Genomic DNA, 16,541 nt, shown 5'->3' with positions numbered 1-16,541 from the left:
AGGTTTTCCAAAAGCATTTTAAAATGATTTTCAAAACCAATATCCAACCATGTTCTTTGGGCTCAATGCACATGACTTATACATTAGCTTTCCCAATGAGTGGAAAACACATAACTATGTGTTTTGATGAACCTAAAACTCAACTAGATGCACTAAATCAACATCTTGAGTTTCGTTCATCGTCCTAACATCTCACTTGTATCTAATGTGCACTAAAACACATACAAGTCATCTTATAAGTCTTTGTGAGATGTAAAGTTTGGATTTTGCCCTAAACTAGGGATCATGCATTTCTATCTAGGCTGATCATGTCCGAGCGCTGAGTCGACGGACACTGGAGACGTGGCACTCTCCGCTGTCTCCGACTGGTGGTGTAGATCTCCGGCGAACCTGCAAAGAAGCCGAGCCGGGAGGGGTTTCCCGGCGACGACCCTCCGACGCTCAAGTCAGGCAGCGAAGAAGCAGAGTAACGTTACTATGGCTACAGTGATCAAGAGTGCATACCTCCATCGAAGTCTGGGGGTCCTTATATAGGACCCCGGGGAGGCGCAGGCACGCTTTCTCGATGCATGCATGCTTCCCCAAACATACCTCAGTAAGGTTGTGTCAGAAAAGTGCGTCTGACGCCATTCTGCAATCGTCCGAGCATATCCCGGATGTGACGGTGGAAGCTTCTACCGTACGATATTCTGTCCGCTCCGGCCGCCGACCGTGCTGTTTGTCGGCGGCAGGTGTCTCGAGGATGAAGCTACCAGCTGTCGTTTTTGTCTCCTAGCTCTCCTATCTGTTCCCGGGCCGAGCGGAACGGCCGCTCGGCGCTCATGTCCTCCAAGAAGCCTTATTCACGTGCTCGGCTAGGATTGTGGATTACTGTCCTGCAGCTCGGCCGAGCGTCCTGGCCGCTCGGCTTAAAGACTCTTTTACCTTGAGCATCGGAAACCCGCCCCATGGTCGGGTTGTCTTTTGTCCGGTCGCCTGGGAGACCCGAATCAGGTGCCCGGGCAGCAGAATGTCCGAGGATGGTCCGCCAGTCCGCTCGACGCGACCTTGGTGTTGACCCTCTCGACCTTTGACCTCCACGTGTCATTAACCTCCCGCCAACGAGTGATCCCCCCGCCTTTACCACCGGATCACATGCCTCCCCCTCAAGTCTAGTCGAAGGAGGCATTAAGTCCGACTAACTGGATTATAAGTTTGATCGAGCGACATCCACTCTGCCGCTCCTGAAAGTGTACCTCCACTCGGCTCTAGGGAGGTCCATTCGGCCGACCGGCGAGTTGATGGCTATGCCTTGGTAGTTTTGATTTCTATTTGCCGCTTGTCGCGCTACCGCTTCTAAGGACGGTCGGAGTCGTCGGGTCTCCTCGGAATTCGTGTCAATCCTCTTTAAGTTGCCCACGCGCGAGTAATGATGTTCATTAAATGTTGCCCCATCACTGATCGCCACTTGGCAAGTCCGCCGTCATCATACGGCGAGGGCGTCATCTTTGATGGGACAGACGTCGGTTCAAATCCGACGGTCCGATGCCGACGTTCCTTTCGATGACCTGGATCGAACGGTTGCTGTGGACTAAGCCCCGGGTTTATGAAATGCCGACGCTGATCTTCCTTCTATCATTCTTGCCTTCGTGCTTTTGGTGATTCCTCTCGTGTCCAGTTTCTCGACGTTCGCTTGCCTCGGCGACCCGACGAACTTTCGACCTCCCTCTTCTTCACGCTTCGCCTCCTAGTAAGCCTTCTCCTATCTTTACCTTTTTCTGTGTTCTCCATTCCGGTGGCCTTTGCACCCGTTCAATACAGTTCCAACCTCCTCCGTCAACCCTTTTGTTCTTCCCTCAGTCCTTTCTTCCTCGGTATTGTCCCGGCGATGGCTAGCACCTCGCAACCTTCTGACCCTTCCCCTGGCCTATGGTATATGACCATGGTAAGTCGGTTTGACGAGGATGACGTGGGACGCTTCCTTCGCGAATTCGAACTTCCTCCTGACCATAGATTAGTTTTGGCCACCTCTTCCGATCGGACCCACAATCCGCCGACCGGCACTGTTTGTTTCTTTCGCGACCAATTTGTGGCCGGCCTACGCTTCCCTATACATCCTTTTATCCTTGAGGTTTGTAATTATTTCCGCCTCCCGCTCGGCCAACTTGTCCCGAACTCTTTTAGGTTGCTGTGCGGTGTAGTGATCATTTTCAAGCTGCACGACATTCCCTTAGTCCCCAGAGTATTCCATTATTTTTACTATCCCAAACAGTCTGAGTGGGGTCCTTTTCTCTTCCAATCGCGGATCGGTCTTGTCTTTTTCGACAAGATGCCGACCTCGAACAAGCATTGAAAGGAAAATTATTTTTACCTTCGCTTTCCCGAACGGCCATCCTTTCGCACCAAATGGCAGACCACTGTGCCAAGCCCGCCGGACCTCGGTAAATACAAGAGCCAACCGGATTATCTTCATGCAGCCAATCTATTAGCCGGTCAGAGGTTCAATATCAATAAGCTACTTCACGAGGGTGTGTTGTACATATTCGGATTGAGCCCGATCCGAACGAAGCTTCCGAGCACCATGGGTAAGCGCTCTCCCTGTCCCCGCTCCTTTTGGTCTAACTGATTTATTCTTCTTTTATGTAGCTAACATCATGTGGCGCGCCAAGGCCACCGAGCGGATGAAATTGAAGGTCGCCGAAATAGAAGCAACAGCGGCTAAGGAGATGGCCGATCTGGGGATCGCACCGATCGGCTCACATGAGGGCGAGAGCGAAGAAGCTCCAACAAAGGCCAGAGAGTCTACCGGTCGGATCCCTGCAACCGGAGCGATCGGTGATGCTATCTTGTCAGCCGGTCAGCCTACCTCTGAAGACGTGGGGCAGTCGGCCGACGACTCCCCCTTGATAACACGTAAACGGCGCCGAACGGATCTCACATTTGTAGAACCGGTGACCGAGCCAGTTGACGCCCCCTCTGAAATGGTCAACCAAGTCCCTGCTTTAACCGAGGTCATCTCTTCGGACCGAACTCCTTCCCAGCTCGACCAACCAGCGGCCTCCCTCGAAGCACGACCCGTTAGTTCTGTGCCCCGGGTTCGTCTTCGGCTCAGGCGCTCAGGAATAGTTTCTGCTCCGCTCGGCGAGTCATCCGGTCGATCCATCTCTTCACAATCAGATCCGAGCGGCCGTCGAACGATCAAGGCCGTCCTCCATCTTCCCACTGAAGAGTTCCTTTTGGCCGTTGATCGGCCAACTACTCCGGAGCATCAGATCACCATCCGAGGACCGCTCGCCAAAGTATGGGAAGATGCGAGGGCTCGCGTTGCCATCATAACCCCCGGGCAGCTCGGCGACAGCCATCTACAACAAGCAACCGGGGTATGCTCTTTAACCTACTGTATGCTTAACCTTGGTTCTTGACATTATTCCGTCTGAACAGTACTGGGTGGAGAACATTGCGGTCAGTAATCGCCTGGCCGCCCTGGAGGAAGAATTAAAAAAACTTCAAATTTCCGGAGGAGCGCCAGCTCAGGGGCCATCATACGCCACGCTTCGAGCCGAACTGAGCAAATCGGAGAAATTATTGGAGGTCGAACGGCACAAGTCCTCTGGCTTGGAGACCAGGGTAGATGGCCTTGAGGCCCAAGTCAAGTCTCACGACCGGGAGATGAAACTGGCGACCAACAGGAAAAATACAACCATCTCCGATTTAGAGGCCAAGAATCTGCAGGCCCGAGCGCTGAAGCAGCATGTCCAGGAGTTAGCCGATCTGCTTTCTGCTGAGCAAAAGGGTCGATCGATTACTGAGGCTAAACTTCAAGGAGACAATAAAGATCTCCAAAACGCCTTAGAAGCCGCCCGAGCCGCTTTCAAAGAATACCAAGATGGCGAACCAGGGCGCTTCGCGGCGATGAGGCACAACTACTTCCGATTGTATGACTTTGGTAACAAGTTCAGCGATCGGCTGGTCCTTGCCTTTGAAGAGGCCATCCAAGCCACCACTACGTACTTGAAGGCTAAGGGTCTGCTTCCGGAGGCGGCTTCTATCCCCCCCAAGGATCTGGCTAGGCTGCTGGAGCACATTCCCGAGCCTATTTTTGACGTTCTTGAGTGAAAAGTATTTTCTGTAATTCTCCCGGTCGGCTTAAACGACCTTAATTTAATGAATGGCATCTGTAACTTTGCCCTTGGTCGGCGAGATTTTAAATGTAATTTTAGAATGTCAACTTTTGCTCTGTTAGTCTTTCGTTTCAAGTGCTCCTCATAACTATGTCGACCGGTCTCTCGACCTTCCGTTAGATTTTCGTTGATCGGCGCGATGCTATCACGTTCGAGCGGTTTATAGTCGCCGACCCGACTCTAGAGTTTAACGTCGCCGCTCGACGGTCTTCGGACCGGGGGGTATATAGTCGCTGGTCCGACTCTAGAGTTTAACGTCGCCGCTCGACGGTCTTCAAGTCGGGGGGTTTATAGTCGCCGGTCCGACTCTAGAGTTTAACGTCGTCGCTCGACGGTCTTCAAGCCGGGGGGTTTATAATCGCCGGTCCGACTTTAGAGTTTAACGTCGCCGCTCGACGGTCTTCAAGCCGGAGGGTTTATAGTCGCCGATCCGACTCTAGAGTTTAACGTCGCCGCTCGACGGTCTTTAAGCCGGGGGGTTTATAGTCGCCGGTCCGACTCTAGAGTTTAACGTCGCCGCTCGACGATCTTCAACAATGAGCTTACAACTCGGATAATATACACCCTGCCGAACGGCACGGGGTCTTCGACATCGAGCCTATGACTCGGATAATATACACCCGACCGAACGGCACGGGTCTTCGACACCGAGCCTGTAACTCGGATAATATAAACCCGGACGAACGGCACGGGGTCTTCGACATCGAGCCGATGACTCGGATAATATACGCTCGGCCGATTGGCTCGGGGTCTTCGAAATCGAGCCGATGGCTCGGATAATATACACCCGGCCGAACGGCACGGGGTCTTCGACATCGAGCCGATGGCTCGGATAATATACGCCCGGCCGATTGGCTCGGGGTCTTCGACATCGAGCCCGTGGCTCGGATAATATACGTGTTAGGATATATACTAAAAGCCTAGCTTTTAGTATAAACATTTTTCTAGAAATAAGAATCACATTGGTCAAATGTCTACATGTAGTTATTCAATTAATTTATATTGTAGATAACATGATGTGTGGTGTCACACACAGAGGATCATGTTATCAGTACCTTATAAATTATAAACAGTAGCTCACGACCAAGATGGAAAGGAACAAACCATTGGAAGGTCGTAGTGTAATTAGGTATTATTTTATCTTAACTATATAATTACACTAGTACACTTAGAGTGTATTGAGTAGGACCATTAGAGGTCGTTCCTTTTATACTGACCTTATGAAGGAACAAAGATCTCAGTTATTATGGAAGTGTGTGCTCTTAATCCTAATATAATAACAAGCACATATATTTGATATTTATTTCTTTAATTTATCAATGGGTGAGATTTAGTTCGATAAATCAATAAGCCCGATAAGTTGGGAAATGATATCACTTATAGTGTGTGTTGTTGATTATAGAAGGAAACTGTGTCCTAGTGATCTAGGTTGATAATGTCCCCAAGAGGAGCTCATAAGGATTGTCATGTTAAACCCTGCAGGTGGACTTACGACGTGACGATAAAGTTGAGTGGTACTACTCTTGGACTAAGATATTAATTAAATGAGTTGTTAGTAACTCACTTAATTAGTGGACATTCGACATCTTAAACACAGGGAGACTAACACATTCATAATAAGAAGGAGCCCAAAATGTAATTTGGGATTGGTGCGGTAGTTCAATAATAGTTCTTTAGTAGAATGAATTATTATTGATGAAATTAAGTTGTGTGTTCGGGCGAACACGGGATGCTTATCAGGAGACCAAACCAATTCCTCCTCTCGGTCCTATCGTAGCCTCTTGTGTATAGAGATTTATACCCACCACATACCCACCTTCTTACCCATCCAATGAGGTCGGCCAAGCTAGCTTGGAACCCAAGCTATTGGTGGAGCCAATTATAAGTGGCCGGCCAAAGCTTGGGTCCCAAGCTTAGGTGGCCGGCCACTAGAATATTAAAAAGGATTTTTATTAAAATTATTTCTTATGTGGATATCATGGTTTTAAAAGAGAATTTAAAAATTAAAAATTTCCTTTTATATCTTTCTACAAAAGATTAAGAGAAAAGATTAATCTCTTTCCTTATTTGTAGATTAAAATGATGGTTTTAATTTTTTGGTAAAAACTTTCCTTATTTGTAAATCATCTACATGTTTAAAAGAGAGTTTAAAATTTGAAATCTTTCCTTATTTGTTGATTAAAATGTGAATTTTAAATTTTAAGAAAACTTTCCTTTTTAACCATGTTCATGATTTAAAAGAGAGTTTAAAAATTAAATATTCTCTTTTATAAGTTTCTACAAGAGATTAAGAAAAGATTTGATATCTTTCCTCATTTGTAAATTAAAAGAGATTTTAATTTTTAGAGATAACTTTCTTTTTATCCACATGTTTAAAAGAAAATTTTTAATTTATTAAATTTCCTTTTTATAAACCAATCATGAAGGGATAAAAATTATTGAAGAAATTTTTATAAATTTCCGGAAACAAATTAGGAAGTTTTAATTCTTGTTTAATTAAAACTCTCCTTGATTTGGGGAAATAAGTGGCCGGCCATGTTATAATGAAAAGAAAATTTATTTTTAATTAAATAAATTTTTCCTTTTCATGGCAAAAGAATTAAGGAAGTTTCCTTATTTGCCAAGATCAAGGATTATAAAAGAGGGGGTAGAGGTGCCTTCATGGGTGAATGACTCTATAATTCTTTTCCTCCCTCTCTTCCTTGGTGGCCGGCCTCTTCCTCTTCTCTCTTCTCCTTCCTGTGGCTGAACCATCTTGTTCTCTTGGAGTCCTTGTGGTGGCCGGATCTAGCTTGGAGAAAAAGAGAGAAAGGAGGCTTTGTTCTTGCATCCCTTGGAGCTTGGTGGTGGTGGCCGAACCTCATCCTTTCTTGGAGTCATGTGGTGGCCGAACCTTGCAAAGAAGAAGAAGGTGCCTTGGTGGTTCTCGTCTCGGAAGATCGTTGCCCACACAACGTCCGGGATTAGAAGAGGAATACGGTAGAAGACCTAGAGGTTTTTTGTTTGCAAAAGAAAAGGTATAACTAATATAGTTTTCCGCATCATGTTAGTTTTATCTTCATGTAAAATACCAAATACAAGAGGCATACGATTCTAGTATTTCGAATTAGTTTTCGATGTTGTGTTCTTTTATTTTTCTTTTCCTTGTGATTTGATTGTTCCTTTTGGTTGACCTAAAGTTATTTAAGGAAATTGAATATTAGCTTTCCTTAAAAGGTTTTGTCTAGGCGGTGGTGGTTGTTCCCATATCCAAAAAGGTCATGTGCCTCGCCATGCAGTCCTGGAAGCCAATTTTGGAAATTAATATTTAATGGAATTAATAACCTAGGTGATTTGGATTGAACGTGTTAAGTTCCGCAAGAGATCCAAGTCTAAACCTAAAAGAACAAATAAATTAAACTTAGGATCAAACGTGTTAAGTTCCGCAGGCGATCCGAGTTTAATTTAAAAGAACACATGGTAGCTAGGAAAAGGTTCAGACCTTTGTACAAAATTTTTGTACAGTGGAACCATTAGGTTTTCCGAGTAGCAACCAACAATACGCCCGGTCGATTGGCTCAGGGTGTTCGACATCAAGCCGATGGCTCGGATAATATACGCCCGGCCGATTGCCTCGGGGTCTTCGACATCGAGCCTGTGACTCGGATAATATACACCCGGCCGAACGGCACGGGGTCTTCGACATCGAGCCGATGGCTCGGATAATATATGCCCGGCCGATTGGCTCGGGGTCTTCGACATCGAGTTGATGGCTCGGATAATATACGCCCGGCCGAACGGCACAGGGTCTTCGACATCGAGCCGATGGCTCGGATAATATACGCCCGGCCGATTGGCTCGGGGTCTTCGACATCGACCCCGTGGCTCGGATAATATACGCCCGGCCGATTGGCTCGGGGTCTTCGACATCGAGCCGATGGCTCGGATAATATACGCCCGGACGAATGGCACGGGGTCTTCGACATCGAGCCCGTGGCTCGGATCGAATCGAGCGTGTGGCTCGGATATGATGGAAACGAGGCCGATCGGCACAGGAGTCCTTGCTCGAAAAACTATGATAAATTCTATGACTGAAAAAGAATAAAAATAAAAAACTGACTTGCCGACCAGCATAAAATCTGACTCAATTTCTCGACTCCCGAATACCCGTGGAGTGAGGAGGATACAATATACTCGTCGAAATCCATCAAAGTCATGAGTAGGGTGGAACATTCCGGGTCGTCCGTCTTCTGTATATTGATGCAAAGTGGCTATATTGTCGAACTTACCCAGATAGTCGTCCGGGTCGGTGGTTCCATTGTATTCCCCGATCGCCGAGGGCGCGTAATGCCTTGGCAGCGGATCACGTAGGATGGCCTCGGAGAACTGCCTATTGATCCGCTCGGGGGACGAGTCTGTCTTTGGCTCCTTGCCTTTTCTATTGTCCCGCTCGGGGGCTTCGTTTGACGAATATCCTCGGTCGAGGTTGGCTTGCGCGACCTCTGACGGCGTTTGGAATACAGCCCGATGGAACGGTATCGGGGCGGGCGGAGCTTCCACCTGAGTGCCGGTCGGACCTTTGTTCTGGCCCATATTGAGAGCTGCTCTGGCCGGTCGTCTGGTGCTGCCCGACCGCCTGATGCCAACGTTGCCTGTTGCTCTAGCCGATCGGCTTGAGCCTTTTGCTGCTGCTCGACTATCTTGGCCGCCCGCGCTTGGATGAGCGCGTCTAATTCTTCGGGGGAGAGCGTCACCATGAATTGGCGTCCAGCTTCTTCCCTCGTCTCTACTCGGATTCAGGTGCGTTCCCACAAACGGTGCCAATTTGATCCTGTCTGAGCGCTGAGTCGACGGACGCTGGGGACGTGGCACTCTCCGCTGTCTCCGACTGGTGGTGTAGATCTCCGGCGAACCTGCAAAGAAGCCGAGCCGGGAGGGGTTTCCCGGCGACGACCCTCCGACGCTCAAGTCAGGCAGCGAAGAAGCAGAGTAACGTTACTGTGGCTACAGTGATCAAGAGTGCATACCTCCGTCGAAGTCTGGGGGTCCTTATATAGAACCCTGGGGAGGCGCGGGCACGCTTCTCGATGCGTGCACGCTTCCCCAAACATACCTCAGTAAGGTTGTGTTAGAAAAATGCGTCTGACGCCAATCCGCAATCGTCCGAGCATATCCCAGATGTGACGGTGGAAGATTCTACCGTACGATATTCTGTCCGCTTCGGCCGCCGACCGTGCTGTTTGTCGGCGACAGGTGTTTCGAGGATGAAGCTACCAGCTGTCGTTTTTGTCTCCTAGCTCTCCTATCTGTTCCTGAGCCGAGCGGAACGGCCGCTCGGCGCTCATGTCCTCCAAGAAGCCTTATTCACGTGCTCGGTTGGGATTGTGGATTACTGTCCTGCAGCTCGGCCGAGTGTCCTGGCCGCTCGGCTTAAAGACTCTTTTACCTTGAGCATTGGTAACCCGCCCCATGGTCGGGTTGTCTTTTGTCCGATCGCCTGGGAGATCCGGGTCGGGTGCCCGGGCAGCCGAATGTCCGGGGATGGTCCGCCAGTCCGCTCGGCGCGACCTTGGTGTTGACCCTCTTGACCTTTGACCTCCACGTGTCATTGACCTCCCGCCAACGACTGATCCCCCCGTCCTTACCACCGGATCATAGGCATTTTAAGAATTTTGAACATCCACCAAGGATGTTACTTGTTAATAAATGTCATTTGTCCATAATTGCAAGGAATTAAAAGTGATGCATGATGAGTTATGGCATATATCAAAATGAATAATTTTCAAAAAAAAAAAATTTGCTATAACTACATGATGTATGTATGACATGATATGATATTTTTGTGTTTTTCATAATAAAGCATGAATGTAAAAATAATGTCATGACATATGATGGACAAGCAAAGCATGATAGTTTAGCTTAAACAGAATACCTAGATTATCTATCTAAGTGTCCTTAAATCCTTAGCTAAACCTAAGATTAACCTAGATTGCCCCTTATCTACTCATGAAAATGCCAAAATCCAAATTGGCATTTCTTTAACCCATGATTAAATTGTGTCAATTAAAATTAAGTATATTCCTCCATGTTTGGCACACTTTACTCTTTCAAAGAGTAATGATTTTAAATTTAAGCTTAGATTTGCCTTTAAATCCCTAATAAAATATCAAAATCCCAACTTGGTATTTCTTATGCTTTCCCAATTTGTGTCAATTTAAAAGAAAATCAAAATTTTTAAATTATGGCACATTTTACTCTTTTAAAGAGTAAATGACAATCCACTTCATTTTCAAAGGTTAATAATTACCTTGAAAATGCTCTTCGAGTGTCAACTTCATCAAGGTTGGATTAACTACCCTTCCAATTAGAGTTGACACTCTCTAACTCATCTAAGGGGTAGAGAAAATGCTCCTAGGAACCCAAAACCTATTGGTGCTCCTTGGATGCTCTAGATACTCACTAGGGATAACTTCCCTAGATACCTTCCTAATGACCTTGTTAGGCTTCTTAGAAGTCTTGGTCACCTTTTCTAGGTCAACTCTAGAGATTTCTTCCCTTGTGACCTTGTTAGTGACTTTCTTAGACTTTTTTGAAGTCTTAGTCACATTTGTCGCAAAAATACTCTTAGAGATAACTGCCCTAGTATTTTTGACTTGACCACTAGACCTAAACTTGGTTTCATAGCTATATAGAACCCTATGGTAAGAAGGCACATCCTTTTTGATTTTAGGTTTGTATCCCAAACCTCTATAACCCTTGAATGACTTTTGTACTCCTAGACCTAGGTTTTGATTCTTGGACCCTTGTATTTCATTTGTAATTTTTCTAAGGGTCCTCTCCAATTTATCAAGTATTGACCTCAAGACTTGATTTTCTTTCCGTAACACCTCAACCTTTGATTTTTCACTAACACCTTGATTTTTCTTTTTCTTAGGCAAATAACTAGAATTCTTAGAGTTATTGCCTAAGTTATTTTCTACCCTTCTAACCTTAGGTTGAGTGGTTTTAGCATAATAGGCTATATAATTCTCCTTAATTCTATCATGCTTCCTATTTTTATGATAAATAGCATTAAAATGATATAAACTAGAATTAACATGCTTTTTACCATAATTCAAGAGGATAGGCTCAATAAATGATACCTTGGGTTTTACCTTGGAAGTTCCTCCTTGACTTGTGCTTCCTCCCTTGACTTTGACCGCCTTCTTCCCCTTTGGACATTGACTCCGATAATGTCCTTTTTGTTGACACAAGAAGTACACAATGTGCTCCTTGCTCTTCTTTGTTGTGGGGACGATCTCCTTGGGCTTCTCATTGCCCTTATGTGCCACTTGACCCTTCTTCTTGGCCAATTTAGGGCACTTACTTTTGTAGTGCCCATGTTCCTTACACTCAAAACATATAATATGATTTTTATTTTTAATTGAAACATTTTTACCTTCACATGTAGGGATGACACTTGATCCTCCACTTGACCCGGATGTAGAAATTTCTCCTTCTTGATCCGGTATCAATAAAGGTCTCTCCCCCTCAATCCTAGAGGTGGAGGCTTCTTCATCTTCATCTTGTACATGGAACAATGAATATGCTCCTTCCTTGCTCTTTTCATTGCATTCTTTTGAAGATGAGGCTTCTTTGACTTCCTCTTCGGAAGTTGAGCATCTCTCAACTTCGGAGTCCTCTTGTTCTTGACCTTGATCCACTGAGCCGCCCTCTTTGGATTCTTCTTGATTTGGTACAGTGGAGGGGATCTCATGAATCTTTGGCAATTTGCTCCAAAGTTCCTTGGCATCCTCGAATTCTCCAATTTGAGCCAAAATATTGCTTGGAAATAAATTGACCAATAGCTTGATCACTTTGTCATTTGTCTCGCTCCTTTGAATTTGCTCTTGGCTCCATTTGCTTTTCTTGAGGATCTTGCCTTTTGAATTTCTTAGAGTTTCGAAGCCTTCCATTAGAGCAAACCATTGCTCTATCTCTATCATTAAGAAATTTTTTATTCTTGATTTTCAAAAATCGAAGCTCGTCATAGTAAATGGTGGAGGCGCCCTCGTGTCAAATCCGAGTCCATCTCGGAATTCCATCTTGAAGTTAAGCCTTTTGATGAAGTCTTCGACTTTGAATTTGCTTCAACTTCTTTGAACTCTAGCTTTGTTGCCCTTCCGGCGATAATTCCGGTGAAGAGCGACCTCGCTCTGATACCACTTGTTAGGGTCGAAATGTGCTAGAGGGGGGGTGAATAGTTCGTCGCGCTTGTCGTTGCTTATTTCTTGGTGATGATATGCAGCGAAAAGTACAAGAAACACAAATATAACGCTAACACAAAGATTTACTTGGTATCCACCTCAAGAAGAGGTGACTAATCCAAGGATCCACACACGACACGCACTCTCCACTATAAAACACTCCTTCTCGGTCGCAGCCGGAGGTGGAGAAACCTCGTACAAACTCACTCAACAACAAGAAGAAAAGAAGAAGCAAATACAAGTAAATCTTACAAGATTTTACAGCATAAAACCCTAGCTAGCTTCTCCTTTTTGTTTGGAACACCTCTTGACCTTGGAAGTGCAAAAATACCTTGCTCCAAGAAGCTTCAAGATCTGGTAGTGAGTGGTGGAGAAGGTACTGTGAAGGTCGGAGATGAATCGGGTGAAGGTATGAAAAGAGCTCGCAACGGCTTTATTCAGCACCAACGGTCGGATCCCAATCGATTGGATTGCTCACAATCGATTGGGGAGGCTTTGGATCGATCAGTCGATCGATCCAGAGCACCTCTGTGCTCTCTGGAAATCGCCTGAATCGATCAACCGATTGATTCAAGGCTATCGTGCGATTTCCAGCGCTCCAATCGATCGCCCAATCGATTGGGAGGCATTCTGTGCAACGTCGATTCTTCCCCAATCGATCAACCAATCGATTGAGAGAAGCCTTTGTCGCGGGACTCACCCAATTGATCAACCGATCGATTGAGCATGAGTCAATCGATTGGTTGATCGATTGGACTCACATGTGACTTGCCAAATCACGTCCAAAATCCCTAAAACCAACATTCGATCAACCATGACATGTTGGGACATCATGCCTAGCATCCGATCACCCTCGACCTGCTAGGACTTCCTCACCAAGTGTCCGATCAATCCCTTTGACCCACTTGGACTTTTCTCCTCATGCCAAATATCCGGTCAACCCTTTGACCTACTTGGACTTCTCAATACCAGGTGTCTGGTCAACCTTCACCCACCTGGATTTCCACGTGTCTGGCTTCACTCACTAAGGTTTCCCATCTGCCTGGCTTCACTCACTAGGACTTTCACCTAGCTTCACTCACTAGGGTTTCCCATTTGTCTGGCTTCACTCATCAGGACTTTCACCTAGCTTTACTCACTAGGATTTTCATACTGCCTAGCTTCACTCACTAGGTCTTTCACATCTGCCTGGCTTCACTCACCAGAACTTTCACCTAGCTTCACCCACTAGGTCTTTCACCTGGCTTCACTCATAAGGATTTTCCAACTACCTGGCTTCACTCATCAGGACTTCTCCTCTGCCTAGCTTCATTTACTAGGTCTTTCACCTGGCTTCACTCACCAGGATTTTCCAACTGTCTGGCTTCACTCACCAGGACTTCTCAGTCAATTATCCAGTCAGTCTTGATCTACTTGACTCTTCTTCACATCTAACTAGCCAACTTTGACCAGAGGAGAATTGTACCAACAATCTTCCCAAATGAACGATTGCACCTACAATCTCCATGTATTATCAAACATCGAAACTCAAACATCAAGACTCAAGTTTGAGTCATCTCAAGCTTAGTCAACCAGGTCAACCTTGACCTAGGAAATATTGCACCGACAATCTTGCTATTCTCCCATTTGACCAGTCCAACCAGTTCTTTTAGATATATGTACTCTATAATATGTCATTCTAAAACTTACAAGGCCAGTACAATATTTTTCCCTGTTAACATTGTTGGTGCAATATTCCCTAGGTCAAGGTTGACCTGGTTGACTAAGCTTGAATTAGTTCAATCTCGAGTCTTGATGTTTGGGTTTCGATGTTTGACAATACATGGAGACAAGACATGGAGATTGCAGGTGAAATTGTTCATGTGGTGAGATTGTGAAGGAGAGTCAAGTAGGTCAAAGTTGACTGGATACTTGATTGGAAAATCCTAGTGAGTGAAGCCAGGTGAAAGTCCTAACTGGGAGGTTAGGCAGAAGGAAAATCCTAGTGAGTGAAGCTAGGTGAAAATCCTAGTGAGTGAAGCTAGGTGAAAATCCTAGTGAGTGAAGCCAGGTGAAAGTCCTAGTGAGTGAAGCTAGGCAGAAGGAAAATCCTAGTGAGTGAAGCTAGGTGAAAATCCTGGTGAGCGGCTGTGAAATCCTAAAAGCTAGCGTATGAAAATCTGGTGAATGAGTGAAAATCCTAGTGAGTGAAGCTAGTGAAAATCCCGGTGAGTGAAGTCGGAAGGTGAGTGAAGCTAGGCAGTAAGGAAAATCCTAGTGAGTGAAGCTGGTGAAAGTCCCGAGCGGCCAGCGAAAGACTGAGTGGTTAAGGCAAGATGGAAAGTCCCGTGAGCGGCCGTGCAACAAGAAGTCCTAGTGAGTGAAGCTAGGCAGAAGGAAAATCCTAGTGAGTGAAGTTAGGTGAAAGTCCTGGTGAGTGAAGTCAGGCACAGGAAATCCAGATGGATCAAGTTTGATCAGACATCTGGTATTGGGAAGTCCAAGTAGGTCAAAGGGATTAACCGGATACTTGGCACGGGAAATCCAGGTGGATCAAGGTTGATCGGACACCTGGTGGAGATAAGGCCGAGTGGGTCAAAGGGATTGACCGGACACTTGGTGAGGGAGTCCTAGCAGGTCGAGGGTGACCGGATGCTAGGCATGATGTACCAACAGGTCACGGTTGACCGGATGTTGATTTAGGGGACTTTGGACTTGTTTTTGGGCAAAAACAAAGGCTGGATCGATCAGCCGATCGATTGGCTCATGCCCAATTGATCGGTCGATCGATTGGGAGAGTCCCCGCGACAAGCCTCCTCCCAATCGATCAGTGGATCGATTGGGGAGAAGTGTCGCGCGAACAGAAAGCCTCCCAATCGATCAGCCGATCGATCGAGCGATCGATTGGGAGGTGCGATTTCGCGCAATAAGCTCTAGATCGATCGGCTGATCGATCCAGGCAATTCCCGAGAGCACAGAGGCGCTCTGGATCGATCAACCGATCGATCCAAAGTCTCCCCAATCGATTGGGAGCAATCCAATCGATTGGGATTCGACCGTTGGCGCGGATAAAGCCGTTGGCAAGCGTTTTTCTGCTTTCTGCTTCCTCAATTCTTCTCCAGCGACACAACAGCTCTCCACAGTTTCTTCTCCACTCTACCGCCAGTTCTTGAGGGGTTCTTGGAGCAAGGTTTGCTGGTGATCCAAGATCAAGAGGCGGGCTACAACAAGAAGTTAGGGTTAGGGTTTTCAGTGCATATCTTGTAAGCTTTTGCTTGTATTTTGTTTTTCCTTTCCTTACTTCTTGTATTGAGAGTGTTGTAAGGCTTCTCCGCCTTCGGTAGTTACCGTAAAGGAGTGTTTTCATAGTGGAGGGTGCGTGAGTGTGTGGATCTTTGGATTAGTCACCTCTTGTTGAGGTGGATACCAAGTAAATCTTAGAGTTAGCGTTGTGTGTTTGTTTCTTTGTATTTTCCGCTGCATTTCATCACAAGAAGCAAGCAACGACGAGCACGAGATCGCGCCGATCTATTCACCCCCTTCTAGCTACATAATTGGTCCCAACAAACATCTCTTCCCCTCTAAACCTACTCTAGTTCTAATCTAGTTAAAAGTATATTTTCCCTCTCTTCGCCACTTTCCTCTTCATTCTTCACCCTTCACCATCTCTAAGCATATCTAAAGCTGAAGGCTCAATTCATATTGCACATCTCCTAGCAGAAGATGCAGCCATCTTCAGCAGTCTGGGACTGTAGAGTAGAGGATAACATCAAGTACATGTAAAATGTAGATTAGAATGAAATTTAATGTGTTTTGATTTCTTTTCCTTTTTTTGTTTGAGATTTCTTGCTTCTCACTTTACACTATATTAAACATTTGTGCTCACTGCTTGCTTTGCTTTCAGTAGCAGGACTGCTCCATGTACAGACACTACAGGTAAATAACATGAAATATCAAATATTATTTTTATGTGAGAATACGTTCTAATATGATGAACGCCAACCGTTTTATGTGAGCCTACTATAGTAAATTATAGCACTTTGATCTTACATGACTACAAAATTTACTAAAAAAAACTTTTAGCATATACAAAGAGTAGGATAAGACTTGGTTGTTGTAACACACACAGATCAGAAAGCACCATGAGTCATTAAAAAAGGAACCAGATTAAAAAAAA

General features: G+C 45.8%; 1 protein-coding gene across 2 annotated transcripts in view; it reads right to left on the bottom strand.

The window, feature by feature from the left end:
- Positions 1-16,541, bottom strand: part of LOC122001622 (DUF21 domain-containing protein At2g14520-like) — a 37,154-nt gene that overhangs the window by 6,388 nt on the left and 14,225 nt on the right. The window lies entirely within an intron of this gene.

The sequence above is a fragment of the Zingiber officinale genome, chromosome 7A (genome assembly GCF_018446385.1).
Source record: "Zingiber officinale cultivar Zhangliang chromosome 7A, Zo_v1.1, whole genome shotgun sequence".
Lineage (NCBI taxonomy): Eukaryota > Viridiplantae > Streptophyta > Magnoliopsida > Zingiberales > Zingiberaceae > Zingiber > Zingiber officinale.
The sequence above is the reverse complement of the archived record's forward strand: the minus strand, read 5'-3'. Positions and strand labels throughout refer to the sequence as shown.